Source organism: Eptatretus burgeri, chromosome 16 (genome assembly GCF_056783735.1).
Source record: "Eptatretus burgeri isolate ZD-2024b chromosome 16, Ebu_testis_v1, whole genome shotgun sequence".
Taxonomy (NCBI): Eukaryota; Metazoa; Chordata; class Myxini; order Myxiniformes; family Myxinidae; genus Eptatretus; species Eptatretus burgeri.
In genome coordinates this window covers 48,286,245-48,297,426 of record NC_140976.1, presented here as the reverse complement: position 1 = coordinate 48,297,426, position 11,182 = coordinate 48,286,245, and the positions used below count along the sequence as shown (strand labels likewise).

General features: G+C 52.3%; 1 long non-coding RNA gene across 1 annotated transcript in view; it reads left to right on the top strand.

Moving 5' to 3' along the window:
- The first annotated feature begins 2,354 nt into the window (after nt 1-2,354).
- Nucleotides 2,355-11,182, top strand: part of LOC147011039 (uncharacterized) — a 71,966-nt gene continuing 63,138 nt past the window's right edge. The window contains exon 1 of the long non-coding RNA XR_015052172.1: nt 2,355-2,488. This is a non-coding gene — a long non-coding RNA (uncharacterized LOC147011039). The remainder of the gene's footprint in view (nt 2,489-11,182) is intronic.

The following is an 11,182-nucleotide window of genomic DNA, read 5'->3' as shown; positions in this document are numbered from 1 at the left end:
TTCTTCACTGCTCCCTGGATTCATCAGGACAGCATGGTCACAGTCAGTGTCAATCGGTCCCCATGGACCGTGTCTCTGTCTCTGTCTTATCCTCTCCTCTCCTCTCCTCTCCTCTCCTCTCCTCTCCTCTCCTCTCCTCTCCTCTTCTCTTTTCTCTCTAACTCCCTCATGGCCCTGACTTTGTGAAGGCGGGGGTACACCATCCTGGATGTGGGGGTTCTCTGAATTGCTCCGGGAAGATCAATCGGCTATCTTCGTGCCGCGGGCTTGTTTGAGATAACTGCCTGGGGCTATAGAACAACAACAACAACAACAACAAACAACACCAGCACCAACAACAATTCTTACTCGCCAAACCTGCTCGTTAGAACGTCCATATATTCAGTGTTCACAATGTGATTTATCAAATTTCTTTGTATACAATGTTTCTTGTCACATTTTTGTGTCAAATGCACCTTCTGAGGTCGTCAGCATGTGCAGAAGAGGGTTTTACATTGCAGACGCTGTTTTCTCAGAGTGGCATTACACCTCTCAGTGGTGACGGTCTGTCGACGACAGATGTAATGACATCAGTTAATGACCCATGATGTCATGACGTCATTATGCCTCTTAGCGATGATGTCACACGTCGCCATGCAAACGAATGTAAAAATGAGAAAATTGCCAAAAATTCCCAAACCTGTCCTTCTGGCGTGATCTCACATAGCCCATGTTGTTCATTAGACCACAGAGCACCCGCATTCCGAAAGTGGCGACAATCCGTCCGGCAGTTTTGGAGGAGATAAGTCCACAAAATATGGCTTAGCCTATTCATAAAATTATTATTATTATTCTTCAGAAATCAATCCCATCTGTTTGTCTGGTGTTGGCTACCTGGCAAGAGTGGTGGGCTTGGGATCCTCGAGTCTCGAGTTCAAATCCCACTTGGCTGTTGAATTAATACCAGGTGGGGGTTGACTCAGCCTGGCATCCTTCCGAGTTCGGCAAATTGAGTACCAGCTTGCTGGTATCCTGTGTCAGAGTGGCGACCTGTCCAGAATTGTGCCCAATCGCCCAGGAGACTGCTTCATCAGCACCAACGCTCTGCACAGGGTATGGTCCCAATGGATGGATGGAATCCCATCTGTGCAGTTGGCTGAGGTGGAGGTTTCACCCAAGTATTTCAATAACTGGCTGGTCGGATGAGATTCAACTGGACCTGATTTGGGCAGGAATTTGCAATTTGTTTCGTGAACCGGCAATAATTGGGCTACTCTTCACAAAAGACACCATGCGAACTTTAATAAGATCCACCAACGAATGCGAGAAGACAGGACGCCCGGCTCAACATTCAGCCAAGGGACAGCACAGCACAGCTTGCGATGCAACACATTTTCCTGTGAAACACTAATATGCCAGTTTATCGTCAGATTAGGAATCAAATCCAGAAGGGATCTCGGAGGCAAATGCACTGCCTCTGCAGTGTATACCATCCCGTTGTATTAGGAGCATATATCAGTCTTCTTCTTTCTCTTTAATAAGCACCACATGGCTGGGGGTAGGATTTGCTGTGGTGGTGGAGCAATGGCACTGATGCAGTGCCCCCTGTATGTTCGAGCAGGAATTTGGAATTTGGCAAGGGTGCCGGCAATGGCTTGCCTCCTCTTCGTGAATGTCCATCAGCTCATTGGGTGGCCATCTTGACGTCAGTCCAAAGGACTGCACACACATCGTTGAGTCTTCCTGCCTGAAGAACACCAGGATGACAGTTTATAGCTTGGCTGAGATTTCAACCCAGGCTCGACAGCCCTAATCAGTGATTGAGTGAAATCTGATCATTGTTGTGCTTGTGCTTATCCCATTACAGGCACAGAAGCTCGATCAAGCTGTTTGTTATCTCGTTCTGCCGTCTTGTCATCCTATCCCCAAGCCTATAACTCCATGAGGGTGAATTTGTAGTAAGATTGCAAAAACCAGTCCAGTGAAGCCGTTTGTCATGCGAAGTGCCACGAATAGGCCTCATGCATACCTGTTAGGCCGCAATATGCACAATGGCATGTCTGAGCGTTCAGTTTTAATTAAAAGGCAAAGCGAGAGCAGTGCACTTGGATGTAATGTCCAACGTTTAACGACAGCCCAGTCAGTCGAAAGCAATTCACGGCCTCGGTAATAGCATGATGCGAAAAGCTGTTTACTTAAGGTGAGACAAAATGGATGCCGTGTTTGAGGAGAGGATCGAGAATCGATTCTATTTCACGAAGGCGAGTCACGTACACATCGTGTGAGCAGGTGTAACACACGAATCTCCACCATCCCCTCCCCCTTACTCCCCATCCCCCTTCCCTCCCCCTCCCCCGTGCCTGTGCTCCCAAGTCCCAATGCCTCACACTGACTTTTTCCTGAGATTATGGAAGCAATCGTTTTGCCAATGAAATCACTGTGATGAAGAGTTGGATTTTTGGGGAACTTGGCAGTGCGTGAACATTCCACCGTGTTACCTCGACGACAGGTAGGTATACTAGCCTGGAGCCCGCAGTGAGGCACAGGTGTGCGTGCGTTTGTGTGTGTGAGCGTAATGGTACATATGTGTGGTTATGCAATGAGATGTGTGACAAGGGTTATAAATATACATCAAATATGCCTCGAGTAATGAAGGTATATATCTATAAGTGAAGCATTACTTTTTAGGTAAAGAGATGGAAGATGAGATTGCAATTGCTGGATTATTGATTGTTTATCAGAGATGGCTGAGCTTGTGGATCAATACTGATCTGGGCTGATGGCCCAGGTTGTTGATCCACTGGTTGGAGAAATTCTCTGCTAAAAGGGTCAGAACCTCGATGAAGAACGGAAAGCTTGTCATGATACAGGTGGTCAGGAAATCGATCAATTTCTCACAAAGGAGTGTGTGTGTGCGTGTGCGTGCGCGTGTGTGTGTGTGTGTGTGTGTGTGTGTGTGTGTGTGTGTGTGTGTGTGTGTGTGTGTGTGTGTGTGTGTGTGTGTGTGTGTGTGTGTGTGTGTGTGCGTGCGCGCGCGCTTTCAGAGCGACCACCAATCACTCACCTCAACCACTCGACATCGTCCAGCACAAACCCTATGAATCAATATTTGGAAATTTGGAATTTTACCAGGTTCCAATGACCTATACTTTGTGAAACTGTTAGATACAATCTTTAACATACACTGAAAGCCAATTCTGGAGATCCTAGCTCAATATACCATTCGACGGACGGTGCCCTTTCTGATTCACCACCCTGCTTGCGAAACACCTGGGTGGCAGTTTATAATCAGCCTGTGACTCGAACTCAGACCACGCAGCTTGAAGGTAAGTATGCTACCCCTGAGCTATCCTGCCAATCCCACCGATATTTGGATTGGACCGCAGATCTCTGTGCCACGGCTGTGCTCGCCGAGCCGAGATCCTAATGAATCGTGACAGCATCTTTGCAACACATCGCGGCGGCAGACAACCGGACAGCAGGCGGGAATTGAGGCCAGAAATATTTATACTGTATACAGTATGTCATACCACTATGCCAATTCAAGAGGATTGGATGAAAGCTTCCATCCTATTGTTTTAGGTTTAAGAAAAACACATATACGTATGGTACCAATGTCTGGTCAATGATAAATGCATTTGTTTTTTGTCGATGTGGGTCATGTGACTTGGTTACCTGTTTTGATAGAATCAAGTGGTTAAATGTTAATATGTGCAATTGTTTCCTTTAGAATACCGTCATCGCCAAGTCTAATTATATCTGGTCATAATGAGAAATTTCTGCATCAAAACAACCATGACAGCTTTTCACTTATTTTGCTCTTGATTTATTGTTTCTATATATATGTATACACATATATATATATATATATATATATATATATATATATATATATATATATATATATATATATATATATATATATTGTTGCGGTATTCGCGCCCGCCGGCGTGCTGACGGCCACGTAACTCGAATCGCGGCACGTCGCCCACCGGACGGACAATCCAGTCGTGACCCTCTCGGACTAACGCCGGGAACCAGTCACGGGTGGACCTTTCGGTCTCACCGCGATCGAGCCAATCAGCCCCCGCGTGGGATAGGGTTGCTCGCCGAATTTGACCTACCTAAGTACCCACGCGGAGGGTAGACCGGGCGATCGCACCTCGCCGCAGGTCGACTTCGGACACGGGCCACTTAAGCGACCCGTTCCGTACTATCAGAATAACCGAGCGGTGTTATCGTCGACCTCGACGGTTCGATTAATTATCGGGCGTATTCAGCCCACTACCAACCCTTTACATGAAGCAAGATGGGGATTCAATAGAGGAAAAGACGAAGCGAAGCGGGAGAACAGTTCAATAATAAAGCACATTTATTCGCGACGAACGGAAAGCACACATATTCAATTCCACCAAAAGCACACAGAAAAGAAAAACACAATTCAATTTACACAAAAAGCAAATGTAAAAGCGAAGACACAATGCAGAGCTAATACCGACTACCGAGCACACGGCAACACTTATATACAATTTTACTTCACAGACGGCGCCGACAACACATACCCAAAACCAAGGAAAAGAATACCCTCAAGGATGAGGCGGGCCTGAGGCCGAGACCGGGTCGCGCCTACCCGTCTGGTGATGAGACGCGGAGCGGCGATGGCGCCTCAACTCCGCGGGCCTCGCGGACAGTGTCTGGTAGGGGGTGGGAAAGGGGCCCCCTTGGTCGCACTATCTCAGCGCGGGGGGGAAACAGGAGGGGGTTGCTGATGCTTGGGGTATAGAGGATCTTTATTATCCCGCGACGAGCGTCTCCACCTCGGCCAGGTCGCGCTGTCGGCCTCCCTCGGGTGCAGCTCCCTGCACGACGCGAGCACCCCCTCGTCTGGTGTCGCCGCCTTTCCACAGCTCGTCCCCTCCGTTCCGACTCCAACGCACACGACGAGCAGCTCCACCGCCCGCGAAGTCTTGACTCTCTGTTTCCGACTCTCCTACTCTCCGCCTCTCCGCCTCTGGACTCTCCGACTCTCCGCCTCTCCGCCTCTGGACTCTCCGACTCTCTTCTGACTGACGAACACGGTCCTTTTATCCCCCCTAGCTTCGCCTTTGACCCCCTCCCTTTGACCTTTCACCTCGCTCCCCATTGGCCCGAGAAAAAGTGGGCGTGAAGGCTTTTTGATCCATAAATTTGCATATAGCGATCGCCCTGGAGGCGGGGCCAAATCGCCCCTCGCTCACCGATTGGACGGCAAAAAGTGGGCGTGTGTCGTTTTTGATCCGTTTTTGAAGCACAAAATCCGTGATTTTGTACACGCTGTTCGGCGCGCGCCCTGCACGAGTCCAACACCGGTACCCACAGGCGGCGCAAGAACGGTGGCGATGCGACGGTTGCGAAGTGTGACGTGAAGGTCGTGGCGGTTGTGGTGAAGCGGCGTTGTGGTTGGTGGTTGATGTTGTGGTTGTGGTGGTAATCATGGCGGTTGGTCCAAAATAAAGATAGTAAAAGAAAAACGGCTATCCTGAAGAGTCGCAGCACGCATAAATGACATGTATTCCCACTAGACAACGGGTTTGGGCCTAACTACACATATACTTGCCGAGATACCTCACCTAAGGGACCTGAATGGTGGTTTGCGAATTTGGTAACCACAACACTACCCCCTCCCCTTTTTACAGACTCGTCCCGAGTCGTCAAATTTTCGTGTGCCATCATGTGTAGTTTTCCCCTAGTACATTTTACCTACGGATCCCTGAGTGCGACATTCATGGTATTCGTGTCCCCAAAATAAATAACCTGAGGGCTGCGTAACTATCTAAACAAACTCACTCATACGGACGACTTAAATAAAATTGCCGGCGCTAAGACATACATGCCGGGGGCGCACTCATATTTACAGTACATCTTACCTTAACTTACAAATTTTACACTAAACCATGGCCCAGGATCACTGAACTCTGCAAAGAAAAGCAGTTAGCAGGGAGCCAGGCTGCCCACATGCAGTCTCTGGCTCAAACAATGCAGGTGACAGGGAACGTGGCTGGCTGCTCACACGCAGTCCAAGGCCTTCCTTTTTGAACTGAACGCAGTGAACCACAACGGTGCATGGGCCGCACAACGCAGTCTCCGTGCCAGCTCAAGTGGCACACGCAATGAGCACAACGAATGGATGGATGGATGGTTTGAATCGAACTCAGTGAACCACAACGGTGCATGGGCTGCACAAACGCAGTCTCCGTGCCAGCTCAAGTGGCACACGCAATGAGCACAACGAATGGATACATGAACACAAACACGGTGCACGGGCCGCCACTGCAGGCCCGTGTTGTCGCTGCCAACAGGGCAGTTCTCGCAGCTTGCAAACTGTTGCCTTGATCCTGACGCACATGGAAATGAACGGGGGGGGGGGGCAAAGCAAAAATTGAACGGGGCTGGTGAACGTGGGCAGTGGGCATGGCATGGCAAAGGCAGCAGGCAAACACAGCCCGCAGAAGAAGGCCGCTGCAGGCAAACACAGCCGGCAGATGAACTGGCCGGCACAGGCCTTGAAGAAAAACAGCCAGCAGATGAACTGGCCGGCACAGGCCTTGCAGCACAGCAGCTGCAGACGATCCAGCCGGCACAGGCCCCGCAGCACAGCAGCTGCAGACGAAGTTGGCCGGCCTCCGCCTCGAAGAAAAACACGGCCAGCCGATGAAGTTGGCCAGCCTTTGCCGTTCAGTGGAGGTTGGTGGAGGGAGTGCGGTGGTGCTGGCCACTTGGAAGGCGGGCTCGGACCGACCTACCTGTCTCCCTCCCACCTATCGCCTTTGCCTGTCACTGTACATACCCACTCCCTTAATTTGTCAAACCCCAATTAGCCCCAACTTATTTTTTTGTTGTTTTTATTTTTACTTCCCCACTATAAATCGTCCCCTAACCCCCTTTACTGTCCTTGTTCGGCTAACCTATCCTGTCACCTAGCCTACTCCCAACCCCTACGTTCCCTTCCCGGAGGGGAATAAGGGAGAGCTAACGTCCTGTGTCGAGGCCCAACGAAGCCTCAGAATGGCCTCCCCAGAGTTCGGCGATCTAATCCAAAGTGGGTCCAGCGGCCCACAACGAGAGCGAGGGGATGGATGGTGCGGAGGGGTACATCTCCTAATCTACCCTAACCATTTAACTGTTAAACTACCCCGGGGCTTTCAACAAGCGCCTCTTGCTTAAACTATTGGTTCTATAAACCCAGATTCCCGTCGCCTGTGTTGGTGTCCTCACAATTTCGGGCCTCGCCCCCCAATTTTCTCTCCGTGCCCTCACACGGTCTCCTGGCTGGGACACGTGGCTCCCTTTGGCAGGCACGACCCTCTGCCGATTCTCCCGCTATGGCACCCCCGGGCACTACACTGCCTCCGAGCCTACCAGCTCCCTAACACCGGGGAGTGCCCCCCATGGCACCTCCCCTGAAACGCACACGTGGCAGGCCGGCCTCCCGGGCCCCTTTCCGAGGGTCACCCTTGCCCACAACACTGCCCACGCGGCTAATGGCGCCCCGGGCCCCCGCACCAAGCAGGCGCACCCGTGCCCACTACGCTATCCCGGCCCCCCATGGGCCCATGGCCTACCGCGGCCGACTAGCCTGGTGCCCGGGGTACCCACTCAGCGATACTCACCTTTCCCAGCCACGCTCCCAAGCCCGTCAACAGGGCTCCTGCACCCCTCCAAATGGGTCTCGAGCCTACTTTCCCACCAACAACAAAACGACCTCCATTTTTCAATTTGACTAACCCAGCTAACTCACTTTACTCTGACCCCGGGGTCCCTTGGGCGGGAGTTACTCCTCCCCCCAATCACTCATCGCACCATGCATTCCCCTTTCACTCCATACACACAGACCCGCTGGCCTCACTCACTCACCAAGCACATGCTTCCACTTCACTCACCAACTCTTCAACACACACACCGCTGAACTCTGCCATCCTTCTAACTACATCCCCTAACTAACTCGTGCTCCCACGTCGTCCCTTAAACTACATCACGTTCCTTTTAACGCTACGTAGCTAAACTACGTCCCCTCTACACATTCACAAGTCTGTCCATGTCCTCAAATAAAATCATTAATCAATTCCCCAACCTAAATCTCGCTACAATCCCTCTAACTAATCCATTCCACGGACTCCATGAGGACTTACCCCTGCCCCATGAAGTCGGTCTAACTAAGCTAACCCTTCCCCCTAACTAGTTTCCATCCTGTGCCCAGGGTAAGGGGGTCTTCCACCCCTTGCCCAGGAATCCTGTGCACCCGAAAGTGAGGCTTGCTTTTTTTTTTTTTTTTTTCCCATGCGCAGCACCTGCGCGGCAACTCAGAGCTCGCGCACTTTGCACCTGCCCGTGACGTCATGCAGCTGCACGTGTTCCTCGTCCCTCCTTGGACGGTACCATCCGGCAGAGATACCCCTCCTGCCGGATTCCAACCACACGTGCAGCCATGACGTCACCGTGCGCAAAAAAAAAACACAAGCCCCACGTCTCGAGGGGTTCCCCACGCGAACACATGTGCTTTGCCCGTTGGAGCTTAACACACACGATCGCGTGGAGAACCCGTCCGGTCCAAATCCATTTACCTGCCTAAACTTTGTCCGTCCGCGGGATCGGCAAATCCACCGCGTGCGTTTCCGGACCGGGACTTCACTCTCGCAAGCGAGCACGTGGTGGTCTCGTGCGTTGCACAGCACGAACCGCGTGCTCACTGCTGGGTGAACCCGGCACGGTCCTCGAAACAACTCCAGCCGCTACTCGGCTTTCTCTCTTCTCATGTCGCCGTCGTCGCCATTCGACCCACGCATACCTGCGTGTCACGACGCACACAGTCCACTCCATCACATTCACACTGGGAGATGCGGCTGCGTGCTCCCGCATGCCAACCGACATCTCCCTCTCATACCGCTCTCTCACACACACGGTCTCCCTTGCATACGGCCGTTCACTCACGCGTGCCTCACTACTCACACAAACCATACTACTCACACACGCGGGACCACTCAACCGCTGTGCCTCATCCACACACCGTGCCTCACTCATACACGCGGGGGCACTCAACCGCGGTGCCTCATCCACACACCGTCCCTCACTCATACACGTGGGGGCACTCAACCGCGGTGCCTCACTCACACACCGTGCCTCACTCACACACGCGAGGGCACTCACCCGCGGTGCCTCATTCACACACACGGCGACACTCACACACGGTGCCTCATCCACACACGGCGTGCTGGGAAGCACGCACTCTGGCACCATTGCCACCACACCACTCACACACGGGGTCGCTTCCACACACGGGGACGCACTCACACCCTGCACCACACACACCGGGACAACCACACTGGGGATTCGTGTCCCCACAAGGGTCTCCGGGGCCTCTATACCCCCCAAGCTCTCCAAGCACCTGTCCACAGCACCCGTCCTCTCAACCTCGCAAAGCACGACCGAACTCACCTGGTCGTGACTCGCCTCAAGGGGGCAGACTCCCTCCCCTCGTTCCTGGAGGAGGTCATCCAGGTGCTCGCACTGGGTCTCTACCCAGTCCGCCAGCTCACCCCCATTATCCTCCACTACCTCTGTGTGTGTGTGTGCGTCACTTACCCCGTCTTCCTCGTGTAGTCTTTCCTCTATTTTTTCTATCTCCCGTGTCTCTGCCAACTCTTCACCCTTTACCTCCCTTGTCTCAACTATTATTTCCTTTGTCACGGCCTTCATGCCCGCCTGCAGGCATCGGCCCATGTTCTGCGTCTCACCCCGTAGCTTTTTCATTTCTTCCTTCATGTTTGTTTCCATTCCGTTCATTTGTTGTGTATTCGCATCCATCTTTTCGTTCATTTGTTGTGTATTCGCATCCATCGTCGTTTTCACTTCATTCATTTGCTTGTTCATGTCTTTCATTTCGTTTTTCATTTCATTTGTATTTGTATCCATCTTTTCTGTCATTGCCGCCAGCATGGCGCATAGCTGGGCCATGTCGGATGCACTCAGCTGAGCCGTTTCGGCAAGGGTTGGGGAAGGGTTTTGGTGGAGAGGGGGGGGGGAGGTGTCATACACCGCGGCTGCTGCCGCACCTATTTCGGGCTCTGGGTTCAGTTGGGCGAGTCCGTGTTCCTACACAATCAACATTTCCTGCTCGGGGATTCCATCCTGGACCATGGATTCTGCACATTCTACATCCATTTCTAATACCCCCGGCTCCCGCTCGCCTTGAGACGCCATCTTGCTTCTCGTGAAGGGTTAATTTCGCTCGCTCGTAATTTGGAGGGAATCGGGGGTCGCTTCTCTCACCCCTGGACCGATTCCCGTGAATTTAGCCGGAGACAGGAGAGCCCGTTTTCCTGTTCTCCGATACCAGTGCCGCGAGGAGGGCGATGAATTTGTATCGCACGACCTGATACCAGTGTTGCGGTATTCGCGCCCGCCGGCGTGCTGACGGCCACGTAACTCGAATCGCGGCACGTCGCCCACCGGACGGACAATCCAGTCGTGACCCTCTCGGACTAACGCCGGGAACCAGTCACGGGTGGACCTTTCGGTCTCACCGCGATCGAGCCAATCAGCCCCCGCGTGGGATAGGGTTGCTCGCCGGGTCGACCTACCTAAGTACCCACGCGGAGGGTAGACCGGGCGATCGCACCTCGCCGCAGGTCGACTTCGGACACGGGCCACTTAAGCGACCCGTTCCGTACTATCAGAATAACCGAGCGGTGTTATCTTCGACCTCGACGGTTCGATTAATTATCGGGCGTATTCAGCCCACTACCAACCCTTTACGTGAAGCAAGATGGGGATTCAATAGAGGAAAAGACGAAGCGAAGCGGGAAAACAGTTCAATAATAAAGCACATTTATTCGCGACGAACGGAAAGCACACATATTCAATTCCGCCAAAAGCACACAGAAAAGAAAAACACAATTCAATTTACACAAAAAGCAAATGTAAAAGCGAAGACACAATGCAGAGCTAATACCGACTACCGAGCACATGGCAACACTTATACAATTTTACTTCACAGACGGCGCCGACAACACATACCCAAAACCAAGGAAAAGAATACCCTCAAGGATGAGGCGGGCCTGAGGCCGAGACCGGGTCGCGCCTACCCGTCTGGTGATGAGACGCGGAGCGGCGATGGCGCCTCAACTCCGCGGGCCTCGCGGACAGTGTCTGGTAGGGGGTGGGAAAG